The 14439-nt window shown below is 37.8% G+C and overlaps 1 protein-coding gene and 1 long non-coding RNA gene across 2 annotated transcripts in view; both read left to right on the top strand.

The window, feature by feature from the left end:
- LOC144650261 (uncharacterized) overlaps nucleotides 1–14439 on the top strand; it is a 355735-nt gene that overhangs the window by 224902 nt on the left and 116394 nt on the right. The window lies entirely within an intron of this gene.
- Nucleotides 9609–14094, top strand: LOC144648696 (uncharacterized). Its single transcript, XR_013569739.1, has 5 exons — nucleotides 9609–9708; nucleotides 10389–10611; nucleotides 12799–12946; nucleotides 13033–13086; nucleotides 13378–14094. It is a non-coding gene; the product is annotated as an uncharacterized LOC144648696 (long non-coding RNA).

The raw sequence follows: 14439 nt of genomic DNA, 5'->3' as shown, positions 1-14439 counted from the left end.
TTCAAGTGAGTGGGTATCGCTTAAGATGGTGGTAAAGATGCAGTTTCAAGACATGTCCTACAGCATGTTCTGGTCAACAATGCTGACAAAATAACCATACAAGACAGACTATTAGAACGTTTTGCATCTGGTAGAGCTTCTTCTTGTATTGCCAATCTCTAGTGCACAGTGCGAGTGAGCATTTTCCATGCAAAACCGCATCAAGTGCAAAGCGTTCCTGCCTGAAGACAGAAACTACAGAAGATCTCATCCGCATATCTTCGGAAGGTCCCCCTATGGCTGAGTTCGTGCCATCACTTACAGTAGACCTGTGGTTCTCTAGTGAAGAAAAGCCAAGAAGACCATTCTTCAAACGTCAGTAAAAGCGCCAGTAGTGGAACTGTAACTGATGACAAAGTTATGCTGTCCTATTTAACTCAAGAAAAATAAACAAAACAGAACAGAAATAATTTGTTGAGGTTGTGATACTGTGGAATGCAGACATTTTCAAGGGGCCTTATTGTCGTGCATGAGCTAACAGCTATCCACTCTGGTAAGCCTATTAAACTAGCTTTAATACCCTTTAAAGTAGCTTGCGATTGGAGTAGGAATTGATTTCTGCCTCGCATTACCCCCTAGCACGCCCCGCATGCTTTGCAACGAAATAAATATATTTCTCAGCGATTTAATTGACTCATATGGGCAACTGTTTCTCTTATTTTCAGATATGACAAATCGTAGTATTGGAGGAGCACGAGACATCAATACGGCAGGTGTGTTTAATGAAGTGAAATTTAAAGAGAAAGTAAAAGTAACAGTGAAAAAAAGTTAAACTTAAACTGATAGTTAAACACATTTTGTAGTTCATACCTTAGTATTACAAATATGATATGCTTATTTGTAAGGCTGCTATTGTTATAGTAACAAATGTGAGCTTTAAGTGGACGCTAATTTGATCAACATATCAGGGCCAATTACGTGTATTTCTTGCCACGTTAAAGTGGGGTTTTGTTCGTCTGCAACGCAGACTAATTAAAGAATAGAAAAAAGTAAGCTATCATCTTGTTAACCAGTCTTCCAAGCAAACAAATCTCTGACACAATATCATCTCTTGTGAAACTGCAAGTACATCGCGACACGTTTCAACAATCCGATGACCACAGCTGATAGAGAGTTAGTTGAAATTAGTCCACCGAGCCTAGGTAAGGGATATTTAACATTTAAATTTACTGTGCAAGTAAATAATGCTCGTGGGCATCTTGTATAAAAAAGTTAACATGATGAAAGTCATAGTGATAAAGGCGATTATTTATAAGTAAGTCATGCAAACACCAAAACTAACCATATTAGTCGTTCTCTTAATTTCAACAAAATTACATACCAAAGAAAGAAAAAAAAGAACCAATCTATTCTAGAATATTACTATGAGTAGTAACACACAGTAGTCAGGTGAATTTGGTTTTTGGCATTAAAAAAATATCGCAACAATCTTCTGGAACAAAAACTCGATTGACAATTATTATGCATCTCACAGAAGCATGATTGATAATATTATACCTGCAGGTGTCAATCGCATAATCATCAATTCAAATGACAACGACATGGAATTGTGAATTTTTGCTAGGGGCCTAATCAGCCTCGTCAAACCGAGGTTAAAAAAATGTTATTATTATTATGGAAGATCTAGACCCAATACCCATATAATATGGTATTTGCATCATCACCAGTAATTCCCAGATCTAGAGCGTTAGGTATGAAATAAAGTATATTCACAATGCTATTAATAGTGGAGCTCCCCAGCGGCCCGAAGGCCTGTAGAGTGGAGCCCCATACCCATAAAAAGCACAACAACCATAAAAAGCACAAATGCAGGAAAACCTTGCATCTCAGTTTTCATGGTCATCATGCTGTACATACAGCGTCGCATAACATCAATGATCTTAGAAGGTCTTGACAACTGTGACAACCTGTGCAGTACTGGAGCGAAATAATTTTGCAGAGTGAGGTCTCTTGGCAAAGAAATTTTCAAAATAACTACGTATTTTCAAATCATATTCAGCTAGTCTGAAAGTTAGAACTTGACACAAACATATTTATCCTGGCTCCTTGTTATGCTGATGACTACAAACGAGAGCAGGGTAAACTTAACTTTGAGGAAATAGGGTTGAAGCGATCTACGATGGGAAAGTATCAAAGTAGTGAAGAAGAGCCACTAAAATAGCAAGAGAGGTGCCGATACAACAGGGAAAGAAATAGCTGAGAACAAGGGAACAGAGACAAAACGAGCAATGTACTGGTGAAAGTGAGTACAAAACTGCAGTGTTTTTGTCATTTTCTCTACGTTTTATCTTACTTTATACGCAATGTTGAAAAATACTATTGATTAAAATTCAGTTTTACTGATCAAAAAACAAGGATTATGTCACAACATAATCCAATTTATGCGGCGCCACATTAATTAGTATCGGTAGTTGAATTTCTCGACTCAAGTGGTTCAGACATGGGCTGTCACTAATCCATCTAGAATGTTAATCTTGTAAGAGTATCGGAAATTGTATTTCTCGACTCGAGTGGTTCAGACATGGGCTGTCACTCATCCGTCTATAATGTTAATCTTGTAAGAGTATCGGTAATTGTATTCCACGACTTGAGTGGTTCAGACATGGGCTGTCACTCATCCGTCTGGAATGGCTATATATATGGTAAGACTATCGGTATTAGCGTCTTCAAGTGTTCACGATAATAATTGTTGTCTTTTTCTTGAGCTGTTCAGACGTGGGCTGCAGCTATTTCGCTTATGGTTCTTAGTGACTCGAGATTTTTAATTTGATTTTAATTTACATTTTAGGCTTATTAACCTCTCGTTTATTAGAGCGTTGCGTTCCAGGCATGGGCTGGCGCATTTATTGTTGTTCTTTTTATGTCATGTACTGGTTTAATAGGGTCAAGTTGACCTTCTTGTGTTGTGTGCAAGACTTGGGCTGGCGCATTTATGATGACCTATGGATATGGTCTGATTATTTGTTTTGCGTTTCAGACCTTTGCACGCGTTGTTTTTCTTTTTCTTTCGTTCTTGCCAATAGCGCTGGTGGGGCTGCCACATCGGTGTGGCTTTTTGGCCCCTTAGGCCCCACCTTGTTAGTTCTGTTGACAAGCAAATCAATTTTTATAAATCATCGGGATTTTTGTTGAATAATAAACAGCCCCGCGCCGTGGCCATTTTACTTCCAACGAAGTGTTTTATTCATTGCGTTCTATCGATTAATTTCTCCACGCCATTGGCAGGATGAATAAGGTTTCGAGTTAAAGGCGCTGCATAAAAGAGAATTTGATTATGTAAACAAATAATTATCGGTCCTTCGAGGAATGAATTCACAAAGAATATCAACACATTTTGAAGAAAATTAAGCTTAACAATTTTTAAATGCTTGTGATGTGATTATTTTGTTTTGCAGTCAACACTTAGTTGATAGTCTACCTGAATACTTACCCTCTTCTGTCTGATCACACTTGTGGTTAAGTAGAGCATTTTCCCCATTTATCACAGCAAACACTTCTCTTTAAACAACGTCCTTTAAGGATTCGGAAGGCAGTGAGGAGGGACCTAGAGGTATGGAAAATAAGTTTAAATCTGGACCTTTTTACTTTAACTTTGACTCAGAGTTGGCTATTGGTTATGCACTTGTTAAGTAGCTAAAAGTGGCTGAATACAGTTTCTGCACCCTCTCTTTAGATTCATTGCTTATTTGAGTCCGAGTGCTTGCACTCAAGGCTTTGAGAAAAGCAAAATTTAATGCCATGCATGTGTTGTTGATCAAAAAGCTGCAATCTGGCCTTTTATTGTCTTACCAGAAAGGGACAATTTCTAGCAAACCAGACTTTAGATTTTTTTGAAATGTTTGTAAGGCTGTAGTTAAGAAAGCAAGAAAATTTAATTAAGGGATTTTTCAGGATAATTCATCATCATCAATTCTCCTCACGCAAGTAGGCGCGGCGGTGCATAAGGCCGTGAAAAAAAAATAAAAATTCCTTTTAAAAAATGTTGTACATAGACAGTGAAAAACTCTACTCACTAAATTTTCGAAATCATTAAGAATTAAATCTATTTGGATAAATTAAAAATAGCTGTGTTGCTATGGTAATGCATTATAATGAAAAAATTAGAAATGCAGTAGCTTATGTTGCTACTTGCGATATGCTATTATTCAAACTTGGCACTGAGGCTTGTGGAAATAAAACAATTTTCTTTCGACAGAATGACTGTCCAAAATCCTCACAAGTCTTTCCAAGCGGTTGCAATCTTCAACAAAATACAGCTCATTTCCAGGTAAACTAAGTTGCTGTGTGTTTCTTTAACCTTCTTGCCGCTGTAATTGATGTGAGCACGTAAACCACGAGCAGTCAAGATACACGAATGTAATCGACAATTTGTTTACCTAGGAAGTTGTTTGCTTATATTTGTTATATACTCGATTATTCAGCTTAAAAAATAGCTTATTGTAAAACTATAAAGAGTCATGGATTCGCAAGAGAATGAAACTTGTTAAACTCTGGGTACTTTTCATTTATTTTTTATCAGAATTAAAATGTCAAAAAAGCTCTCTATATAAACCATTTTGAACAAAAAACATCTTAGACATCAAGCACTGAGTCCCATTCACAAGTTAAAATGCTATCTAGACTTTTTTCACATGTCAACAAGATGATCTTACTTGATCACAATCCAGGACAGAGGACCGCCCCATTGGCACTTCTCTATGGCATTATTATGTTTCATAGATGCAAGGAAATGATGGTGAATTACAACATACCTATGTGCACAGCAGTTTGTTTTCATTTTTCAAAGTTTAGAAAATAGAAGACCCGGTTTACATTAAAACACTAAATATGCCTCTTGAAATATTTTTAACTATCATTTGTAAAACTGAACTTTTTGAATTTAATTTTGGTCAGTCATAACTGTTAATATTTTAAAAGCATTCCAAGCTGATTTATTAATTTTTTTCAGCTCGTGTTCAAGAAGTTTTACAAGAACTCCAGAAGAGAAAATGGGACCCTGCAGTACTTTAGGGAGAAGCTCCAACGCAGAAATGTGACACAGGATGTCAAGCATTACGAAGGTTGTGAGCAGCTTTTCATTAGTGTTGGCAGGAACTTTACCATTGAGGCACTGATCCAGTTTTTTCAGTATGGAAAATAAAGATGGCTATCCAACCAAAAACAGGCCACCATATCATATCATAGATGTGGGGGACACCAAGAGGCAGTATTTTCATTCTATGTTGGAAAAATTTATTGATCAATTTCATTTACTGCCCACCTCTGTTCCCAATGGTGAAGAGGATTTTGACCCTGGGGAGGATTTTGTTACAAACTATTCTTTGTGCCTTCTCAAGTATTTTTTCATTTTTGTTGACTTCAAAGATGTATTCAAAGAAGGAAATGGGGAAAGGCTTGCCACTCTTTACAAAGTGTTACTTCCCTATTTCAAGTCATTGCCTGGCTTCAATGCCTTTGCCATAGAAATGCTCATAAGTGTTACTCAAAATGAGGTTTTTCTAAGTGATACAGAAGCTCATCACTGTACAGGGCTTCCACTGCAAATTAGAAGGGTGGTGCAGGAAAGAACATTGAGATTGATTTTCTTCAAGAAAACAGCAACAGAGATCTGAAGAAAGAAATTAAATCAATGGGGGCCAATAAGACGGATAAGGCACTCAATCTATTTAGTAGAGCATCTGGAGGAGAAATGCAAACTGTTGAGAACTTTGACAATCAGGTCAACAGAGGTATCAAAGCATCTTCCCACAGGCATCAATCTTCAGATGCAGATGAAATGAAAGTGCTGACAGACCTACGAGTCCTAAAGCCATTTAACACAGTACCCAGTAGAAAGCATGACTCCTGTCAAGATGTTATGAGTGACCCTTTGGCAACCCTTAATGAAACTGATTTGGAGAAGTGGCTACAAAGGCATGCAAGAAATCTACGCCTGGATGCACCAATGTTAAATGATGAAGAAGATGAGACCTAAACGTTTGTGCCAGATGCCTAAAAATCATAAGAAAAAAAGCAATCACGCACAATTAAAGTTCAATAGTTTCTTGGATGTTCAATTAGTTCAGCAATCAAACATAATCCAACAGCAACTTTGAAGTCACAAAAAAAATCATGGTTAAATAATTTGCAATTTTAATTTTTAAAGGCCAAGCTATTGACATGCATGATATTGACATGGATGCCTTCAATGAAGCAATGGTCGGGGAGGCAGAAAGAGACAGAAGAGAGACATGGATGCCTTCAATGAAGCAATGGTCGGGGAGGCAGAAAGAGACAGAAGAGAAGAACAAAAAAGGAGACAGAGACAGAAGGAAGACAGACGCAGAGAAGTGGAGAGAAGACACACAGAAGAGAAAAGAATATGCAGAGAAGAGGAGAGAAGAAGACGAGATGACAGGCGTAGAGAAGATGAGAAGAAGAAGACAGGACAACAGGCAGAGAAAGAGGGAAGAGGGATGACAACAGACGAACTGACCTTCACCAGCGGCTTCAATCGAAACTATGTAAGTAGGCATGTTTAGTTAATCACTTCCACTAGTATTGCCCTTTTTTAATTTTGTTGAGAAGAGAAGAACAAGAAAGAAGGCAGAGAAAGAGAAAGACAGACGCAGAGAAGGGGAGAGAAGAAGACGGGATGACAGGCAGAGAAAGAGGGAAGAGCTATGACAACAGACAAACTGACCTTCGTCAGGAGCTTCAATCGAATTAATGTAAGTAGGCATGTGTAGTTAATCACTTCAACCAGTATTGGCTTTTTTTCAATTTTGTTGATCATTCTTGTGTAGATATCAATTCCTACTCTTGTTCTTTTCAGTTCCTTGCCACTTATGTGAAAGAATTGGTCATTACCGTGCACAGTGCCCAGAGAGAAAGACAGCAATGAAGTCCAACATAAATATCATCAATAACTATTTTAATGCCCCATTGGAACAGATCAGATTTAATAACTTTGTATTTAAGCTCTCAAGCCATTTTCTAGTGACATCAGCAACAGATATCTGCCACTGAAACCCTCTAACAGCAGTAAATAGTTAATACTTTTTCAAAGTAAACTGTCATTAATTTCAAGTGTATAAGACCCATCTTTACTAATCCGGATAATTTTGTAAATCCATCTTTAAATTCTTTTTAGGCCAAACGTTAACAATGAAACAGTGTTCAAAACATTATGCACTCCTATGTGACAAATTTGGACATGGAAGACATTTTATATAACATTTTCATACTTATTCATTTAAATTAAATTTATCTGGATTAATGTCGATGGGGTATTTAAGAAAGTTTCTTGTTTCTTTATGACACTGTTTTTAATGGAAAATGTTGTTTCCCAAAAATCTGCTAAATAAAGACTTGTTTTTCTACGCTTATCAGTTTTGTATGCAACAAGGGAAGTTTTAAGCCCAATTTTTACCGTTTAACCTCTGCTGTTGTCAGGGGTGACAGCGCTAGTCCATTACAAACACCTCTTCTGCGAAAGCTGTATACTGAAAAAAATGCAACATACTGCAGACGTCAATAGCACGAGACGTTAATCCAATGGAAACTAGCTCTGTACACCACAGCCTATCACCTGCATGCCTTAATTTATGTTCTGCTGTAATAATCAAAATGGTTATTAGTTTGGTTGATTGATTGGATAAATTAGTGTAACTAAACAATAGGAATGTTGCCCAGAAAATGATATTTTCCTTTTCTCGAATAGAAGATATTTAAAACAGCACTTATTGAGTCTTGTTTTTACTTGCAAACGTCACCTGCCTTAAGTTCACTGGGGATAATAGTGAAATCAACAGATGTTTCGCTTTGTAAAATCTAAAAGTGTTGGATCATTATTTAAGTAGTTATTTTTTAGTTGGAATTTAATAGATAGCTTTTTTAATACATTTTAGTTTATATCATGGCATTTATTTGTAGGATGTAACTAGGATACTTCTCATGGGGGTAGACAGGATTTTAGGATTTCTCTGTCAAGTGACAGAGATTATCAATTGGGTGCAATAATCAAGACCCCCCCCAAAAAAAAAAATCCCCAGGGCTTCTAACAAATCCTCATAAAATGTCATGACTGTAATCCCCCCTTCCAATTCTGTAAAGACGACAGCAGTCAAAAGTACGCTTCGATGACCCACGATGACGCAACAAAAACCATCCAAGGGGAATTGGAGTCAATTTCAGTCAACAAGCCTGAAGATGTATTTACAGAAGTTGAATCCAAGTGCAAAGCGCTTTTCCAGTACCCAACGTGATCTGCGATGCTGGACCAGGGAGTTTGGTACGATAACAAACCTCTGGGGTCGGACGGGGTTGGCAGCATGATGAAGGAAATTTCTACATTGGCCGGTCTTTCAAGAGTGTACACAAACCACAGCGTTCGAGCAACAGCAATCACATTGTGGTCCAATGCACAAAGTTTCATCACGCCACATCATGGCCATCTCAGGTCATTGCAGCGAAGCCAGCCTTCAAAGCTACAATGCTCGCCCGTCAAATAATCAAGTGAAAGCTTGCTCGAATATCCTTTCAAGTGCTCTGAATGGAAGACCATAGCAGTCCAGTCTTGCCAACGTTGTCCCCAGAATTATCACCAGTTCAAAAATTCCTCCTACTGATGCAGGCATTTCAGGCGTTCTTTATTCACAAAATGCAACCCACAATTTCAGCCGCAAACCTTCAGCAGTTTGTTTACAAAGAAACTGTCCAATAGTCCCAATTGTTTTTTTAGAAATGACTTTTCTATTTCCGCAGGACAATAAAATAAAAGGATAAACGTTAACACTTGATTTGTTCACTGCGGTTTCGAGACGCACACGCAATGATTACGGACAGATTAAAAACACCTCTTTAGTTGGAAGAGGGTGTTGTCTAACAAAAGCTGTCGCTTCTTTTCATTCAATGCAGTCTTTGAAAACTGGCATGATATTGTAGTTAGCTTATAAATTGACTACTTCATACTTAATTCCAGTGAAGTAACTTTATAACTACCGTAGTAAAGTTAGGCAGAGTCGCCCAGAAATGACACTGGCCCAGCACCAGTTGTACGGAATGTTTGCAAATTTTCAAAATGTGGAAACCTTCTACCAAAGTCCCATCCAGCCCAGAGCATTTCAGTAGGAGTGTAAATGTCCTTGGAAAAAAGGAAGCTGCTGCACAAGTTTCCTCAGATAAAAAGGAGGTTGCTACTCAAGTTCATGGAAACATATTGTACAATGCCGCTTGCCAGACTACAGGAAAAAACTTGACTTGTTATGGTGCAAACGTGGTAAGCTAAAGGTTACTCTCCTAATAATTGTTTTTTCAGGTAAGCCATCAGACACAGACGACAAGAATAAATAACAGATCCACGCCAATCCAAACAACTTGTCCTAAGAGTAAGTGACAACAATTAAAACTAGCGGAATGTAAGTCAGTCCTGAATTTAAACTAAGTCATCAGGTAATTATCTTGCACTGAGAATCTTTGACGTCTCTTGCAAACTTCCTATTTCGAAACAGTGCTCTCCAGCTCAGTTCAGTGCTCCTTGCTGGAAGACAGCTTGGCTAACATCACACAAAAGATGCCCAGCATACTGGTGGAGCTAGAATCCCAATGCAATGATGAAGACGAAGAATACGCAGAGGACTACTCAGATGCAGGCAGTGTGTGCAGCAATTGCTGCACCAAATACGAAAGGTTTGTTGATCAGGCTGTGATTTCTAACGTCATTTGGTGTTTGAAAACATCCCATCGTATAATCTAGCTCACTGACCAATGTTATTTACACTGACGGAGTCAGGGTCGAAGACTTATTATTATTTATGATTTCCGTTGTTCTTTCTTGAATAAAAGTAGAGGAAAATAATATTGTACGAGAGCTTCAAATACGTGTTGATGTTTTCATTTAAATATAAATGTACTTTCTAGTGATGACGAGGAAGATGAAGAAACTGGAGACGAAAACCAAAAAGAAGAAACTGCGCCATTTGGTAGAAAATGTTTGGTATTTGAGAGCAACTTGTTCGAACTTTTTCAAACCTGCCACAGTAAAGAAAAATACTTACAATATTATAACACTGTTTTACAAGATACTACTTACAATTCACAATACAGTGGCAACGGATAAGAAATGTTACAAATTAATATAAAAAGCAGTAGAAATCTTTCCCTATAAAATATAAAGAAACTATTCACAATACTCATATTCACGTGCGAAGTCAAAATAAGATCCAAAACGACTCATTAACACTCAAAATGATATTTTCCAGAGGATTACGTAAAAGGTGGTATAAAGCTGGTAAGATAACAAGTTTTCTTGCTCAGTTTATCTTCTGGCGGACAGAGTGAAGAACGATTTTTCTCCAAAATTTTTAAAGGTCCAGCTATTGACATGCACGATATTGACATGGATGCCTTCGATGAAGCAATGGCCAGGGAGGCAGGGAGAGACAGAAGAGAAGAACAAGAAAGGAGGCAGAGACAGGAGGAAGACAGATGCAGAGAAGTGGAGAGAAGACGCAGAGAAGAGCAGATAAGGAGGGGATAACAGGCAGAGAAAGAGGGATGACAACAGACGAACTGAACCGAAGCTGAAACAATGTAAGTAGGCATGTTGTGTAGTTAATCACTTCAACCAGTATTGGCCTTTTTTTTAAATTTTGTTGACCATTCTTGTTTAGATATCGATTCCTACTGTTGTTTCTTACAGTTCCTTGCCACTCGTGTGGAAGAATTGGTCATTATCGTATGCAATGCCCAGAGTGAAAGACAGCAATCAAACTATTTTAATGCTCCATTTGAACAGATCAGATTTAATTAATTTGTATTTAAGTTCTCAAGCCATTTTCGAGTGACATCAGCAACAGATATCTGCCATTTAATACTTTTTCGAAGTAAAGTGTCGTTAATTTCAAGTGTATAAGACCCATCTTTAATCCAAAAATCTGCTGAATGAAGACTTGTTTTACTACGCTTATCAGTTGTGTATGCACAAGGGAAGTTTTATGCCGTTTAAACTTTGCTGTTGTCAGGGGTGACAGAGCTAGTCCATTAGAAACACCTCTTCTGCGAAAGCCGAATACTGAAAAATGCAACATACTGCCAACGTCAATAGCATGAGACGTCAATCCAATGGAAACTAGCTCCTACACCACATGCTTTCAATGGCTTAAAAAGGCTATGAAGGCCTATCACCTGCATGCCTTAATTTATGTTCTGTTGTAATAGTCAAAATGGTTATTAGTTTGGTTGATTGATTAGATAAATTTGTGTAACTAAACAATGGGAATGTTGCCCAGAAAATTATATTTTCCTTTTCTTGAAGAGAAGATATTTAAGTACTTATTGAGTCTTGTTTTTACAAGACTCAATAATGGTAATGGTATTTTTGCTGATTTTAGAAAGTAGTGCTTTGGCTTTTTAATTTAATACACTTATTATGCTAAACAAGATTAGCGTCTGGTGGACTTTGGATGTAAGGAACATGAAATAAAGTGCTACACTGTATTTTATTTTCTTGTTGACACTCATGAACTTGTGATCGCTTGTTACTTATTGTAGTCACCATAATGTGGGTCATTTATAAGTCATAGGGTTTTGACGGCTTTGGAAAAGAGTATCTATATCAATTCCGCCAGTGATACTGGGTCAAAGCTGTCATCTCTCTGCTGACTTGAGGTACATCGCCAAAGGTGTTTTTCATCTTCTCATTTGGTTCTCTCTCTCTAATGGTCTTTGTTAGACTAACCTGACAACCTTTGGGTGGGAATGGGAACGAGATGTTGAATTTGACTCCCGTGTCTCTTATGTGCAAACACTTCTTCAGAGGTCAGTTCGTCGGGTTGACTGGCGTGGGAACCCCATCAGCAGAGGGATGACAGCGAACCTGGGAATGGAATCGACTGTTCTTAGTGTAGCTCTTGGAGAGATCCTTGGCAATGTGGAAGATTTGTTATTTAGAGACCCAGGCTATTTTAGAGCAGGCGAGCTGCATAACCATCTAGATTCATGGAGAGCAATTATTGGGGATTCACTTCCACTCTGGAGTCTGAGATCCTCCAATTAATTGAGAGCAAAATTTCAATCTTTCCATACTTCCGAAGTTTCTCTGGCTCTTTCAAAGGTGAGACGTATGAGTCTGATTGTCCTCCAAGAAAGGCGATTTTGAAGAATGCGTCATGTGAATCCTAGCGCTGAAAATCCAGCTGATTTGCCTTCCCGCTGTTTTTCTGCAATGGACAGTCAGTTGTGCCCTGCACTGTGGGAGGTTGTCCAGTGTCATTTTGGGGGCGCAGATGGTCACACTTGTGACCTTATGTCTCTTGATTCAATGCGATGAGGGACAAATCTGGAAGAATTTTGCTGCATTTTATATTGTTCCCTTCGCCCGGGTCATCTGGAGTCAATTTCTTTTCCCAAAACCTTTCCAGTGGGGAGACGTTTTTGGATAGGCCTTGTTTTTCCTCCCCTGGTGTTAGTTGGCCCTGTGTTACGACATCTCAAAAACCACAGAAGGTCTTGCACTGTGGTTGTTCTAGTTGTTTACCCCCGAAAATACTGGTGGCCATTGGTCCAGTGCTATTCGGTAAATTTGTTGAAGCTTGCCAGAAAGGGTGATACTGGAGCTTTACTCATACCTTCAAAGAAAGGATGGGTTCCCCACTCTGGGATTCCATGAGATTTGGTGGCCTTTGCTGTTAAAAATTGATTTGCTGGGTACATAACAACCTAGTATTTACAACCATTAAACTGGTAGGTCGACTGACGTGTGGTCCTTCTTCGTTCTAGGAGCTACCTGTTGTGGCTTAACTGTTTGTTTTGTCAGTGCGGTGACAAAACAAACCGCTGCCGCCGCCCCTATACGACCCCAATGGTGCAGCAGATCATGAACCGCATGCTGACCATATATCCGCATGTAGCTCAAGACAACGAGGCAGTGAGTATTAGTATAAATTTTTAATTTCTCTCGTAATCAATACAACAGTTGTATTGATTGAATATTTTTTAATTTTCTCTTTCCAGCGTTTGGCCCAGATCACTTGAAGAAGGCAAAACGCCCAGCACGCTGGAGATGTGGTAGAGGAACAGAGAATATTTTGGGAAACCGTAGAAGTCATCAATTGTGGTTTCGAATGTTTTGGTTCAGGGTTTTTTTGTTTTTTCCCCTGCTAAAATTAGCAGGGGATTAATTTGTTTTTAATTTTTCTTAATTATGTTTTGAACTTTTATACATTTGTATTTTTAAAGTTTTTAACATTTATATTTTGTAAACTTTTCAACAATTGTATTTTTTTTAACTTTTCAACAATGAAAATCAATTTATAAAGATACTTTGATAATAATTGATAATTATTGATTGTTTTTTAGACTGGTAGCACATTTAACTGAACTTTAAATCAGTTTGCAAGGAAGGAACTACTGCAGGTCAGTACTACAAAGCAAGACAAGGGAACTATTCTGGCACCACTACCACTGTCACCAACCAAAACACCAAAAAACAGCCCAAAAGGCGAAGTTGGAATGGCCAACAGCAAAAGAATTGCCAAAACTACCAACACCACCACCAAAACTGGCAGTCAGTGATGAAAAAAAAAAAACGAAGAGAAAGCCAGGATGCAAGGGCTGCGCACTCATTCCAATTGATGAGCCCAGTGATAAAAACAATGAAAATGTCATCATTACAAAGAAAGGGCAAAGGAAACCGAGAAAGGATGTATTTACTTATGATGAGTAGTATCTATATATATATTTGTATATGTAATTCAATTTTTATAATAAACAGTGACAATTGAAATGAAGTTAATTTTAGACATGTATGCATACATGAAGTTAGATGCATGCATGATGTAATTGTAGATAATTATGAACAGTACAAGCTATATTATTTCTACAGATTTAATTTGAAAGTGCAAATGTGTGAAATTACATTTGGAATTTATTAATGAATGCACTTGTGAATTTTTTGTGTGTTGAAAAATGTAGTTAGAAGTACCTAATTAGTTGGCTGGGTATACAGTACATGCTAGTGTACCTAGCTAGACACCGGAACACAACAGTAACATATAACTTGCTATTAAATATAGTACCATATGCGGTCATTGTAAAAAAAATAACAGTGCAGTAGAAATAATGTGCGAGATTGTATCCCATGATGTGTGAAATGCGTATGAAAGGTGTGGTATGTCTGCTGTCATGTGAGAATTTCACATGGTTTATCATGTGAAATACTGTGTAAAAATACATGTGAAAAAAGGAAATGTGCCTAAACATTCAGAATGTGTGAATTGGTATGTGAAATTGCATATGAAAAAGCATGTGAAAAGGATAACATCTTTCACATGCTTTTCACATACTCTTATAATAAGCACGTGAAATTTGTGTGAAAAGGTGTGAATTCATGTGAAGTTCGTGTGAAAAAGAGCTGATTTT

This window comes from Oculina patagonica, chromosome 4 (assembly GCF_052425735.1).
Source record: "Oculina patagonica isolate OP01 chromosome 4, crgOcupat, whole genome shotgun sequence".
Taxonomy (NCBI): Eukaryota; Metazoa; Cnidaria; class Anthozoa; order Scleractinia; family Oculinidae; genus Oculina; species Oculina patagonica.
This window is presented reverse-complemented; position numbering and strand designations above follow the sequence as displayed.